At 36.3% G+C, this 2,142-nt stretch overlaps 1 protein-coding gene across 2 annotated transcripts in view; it reads right to left on the bottom strand.

Annotated features, from left to right (window-relative positions):
• Window positions 1-885, bottom strand: part of LOC149820844 (protein IQ-DOMAIN 3-like) — a 4,956-nt gene extending 4,071 nt beyond the window's left edge. The window contains exon 1 of one of the 2 annotated variants that reach the window (XM_089982323.1): window positions 725-885. The gene's annotated coding sequence lies outside the window, so the exon portion shown is untranslated. Of the gene's footprint in view, window positions 1-279; window positions 560-724 lie in introns of those variants that run through there. The other variant, XM_089982324.1, reaches the window with a different exon arrangement.
• Between the last annotated feature and the right edge of the window lie 1,257 nt (window positions 886-2,142).

Genomic DNA, 2,142 nt, shown 5'->3' with positions numbered 1-2,142 from the left:
AAACAACAAACGAATCAGAAATTCCTGTTTCACAAGACAATAACTTGGTCCTAATCACGGAGAGTCATTCTCATAAACAACATGAACTTTAGGCACAAAATGGTAAAAGAAGGAAAATAACATAGATAGAAAATCAAATTCTCACCCCCAGTCCATAATTTTGTAGACACATACTGAACATCCAAACAACACAAACTGATATCCATGAAAAAATACCAATCTTATGCCTTAGTATATCCAAACAAACTCTATAGGAACCGGCCATGTCTCTAAACTTACCAGATTTTGCGTCCAAGGCAACAATTCCGACAAAAGTTAAACAATTTAGGAAGCACCCAACTGTAAACTTAAAAAACTATTATACAAGAACCATACATAAAAAGAATAACAAGAAGGCCCATCTCGTAGAGAAAAAATGAAGAAGAGCAGAGCTCAAAAACAGGGGAATGAAGATCATCCAGAAGAAAACAAGAACTTTGCTTCGCCAAATCCCAATTTGGAAAAGTAAAAACAATATACAAATGATCAAAGCCCCTATTCCTATACAAAAGGTGCAACCTTTACAAAAGACCAACCAACAAAAAGGTGGATAAACAAGACAGAGAAAGGCTACATGTGATCTATCAAAACCACCACCAATAAAAACGCGATCATCAATTTCCATGCAGCATCTCAAGAGAGAGAAAAAGAACGAAAAGGATGGGATGAAAGACAAAGGCCATACCTGATGTACTCCCAGTCCCAGCCCAGACCCTTGAAGATCTCATGGAAAAAGGGAGAGAGAGAGAGAGAGAGAGGGCACAGATCTGAGGAAACCTAAAAAGGGTGGAGGCAGCAAGAAAAGGAGAGGAGAAGTTTCAATGATGGCTAACGTCTCCACCGAATGATAGTCATGATACCATCATATGAGAGGACGAACAGCTAGGCCATGGAGAGGGACCATCTGCATTTCGTATGGGTCCCACCTGGCCATTGACAACAAAGTTGTGCTGGCCTCCCCCTCCCCCTCATTTGTTCTCTCTCTCTGGCCGGAATTACCAAAAAAAAAAAGGGTGCGTGGGCTTTCATGTAATCTCCACATTTTACTTCTTACAAAAATAAAGGTTATTTACAAAAAACGTACCCAGTTTTTATATAATTGAAATTCATACCTAAAAACTTATAATTCAAATGCATACTTAAGTTTATGTTTAATTATCCAAATGCATCTTTGTTAACTAATTTTCTATGAAACATAGTTAATAAAATCAAACAAATTTTAAAAAATACCAAGTTTATCTTCATTAAATTTCTTCAATTTACCCAATCTTACCATCGTTTCTCTCTCTCTCTCTCTCTCTCTCTCTGAGCATATGTTGAGAAGACTTCAACCAATACGTATTCTTGAGGGATCAAATTGCCTTTTTGAGTGGGTTACTATGAGCAGGGTTCAACTTTCAATAGTCACCATCTTCGAGTGGGTGATTGCCCAACTAGAAATTGTAGTTTTTTCTCTTATTTACCCTCATTTTTTTACCAGCAATTTAACTTGATTTTAAGTTCCAATGCACCCTTATAGGAAGAACATCCAAATCAAGAAGCACCATAGAAATTGATGTTTGAAGAGACCTAATATCACATGGGGTTGTGATCCATACGTTTCATGAATCGATGACCCTGGTTGTGGAAGATGGAGACTCGTGCATGAGTGGAGAAGATAGGGTGAGTAGTACTTTAGAAGTGTGAACAAAATAAGCGAAGAGTTGGAAAAAACAGGGAAAGAGTTGTGAAGGGTAAAACTAACATTTTTAAATAATTATAGGGATAAAATGGAGATTTGGAGTGAGAATATGAACCGTCAACTTAGATAACTGATCAAAGGTATGTATTTGGTTAACCATTAATAAATGATGTATGTATTTGAATTACCGAATTTTAAAGGTATGAATTTGAATTATAAAAAAATAGGTATGTATTTGAAAATAATCCCAAAAATAATCACGGATAGCATATGAGAAATGAAGAGTTTTCTTTCTTGGTAATTGCTGTTTGGCTGCCTTGCTTTTTATCTCCAAACAAGAACAAGGATTTAATATGAGATAACCGTGTCGTTTCTCTTTTTCCCACAAGTTAAATCTCTCTGACTCGGTTTTCTAGTTTTGG

Source organism: Nuphar pumila, chromosome 12 (assembly GCF_984573655.1).
Source record: "Nuphar pumila chromosome 12, dmNupPumi1.hap1.1, whole genome shotgun sequence".
In the NCBI taxonomy this organism is placed as follows: Eukaryota; Viridiplantae; Streptophyta; class Magnoliopsida; order Nymphaeales; family Nymphaeaceae; genus Nuphar; species Nuphar pumila.
The sequence above is the reverse complement of the archived record's forward strand: the minus strand, read 5'-3'. Positions and strand labels throughout refer to the sequence as shown.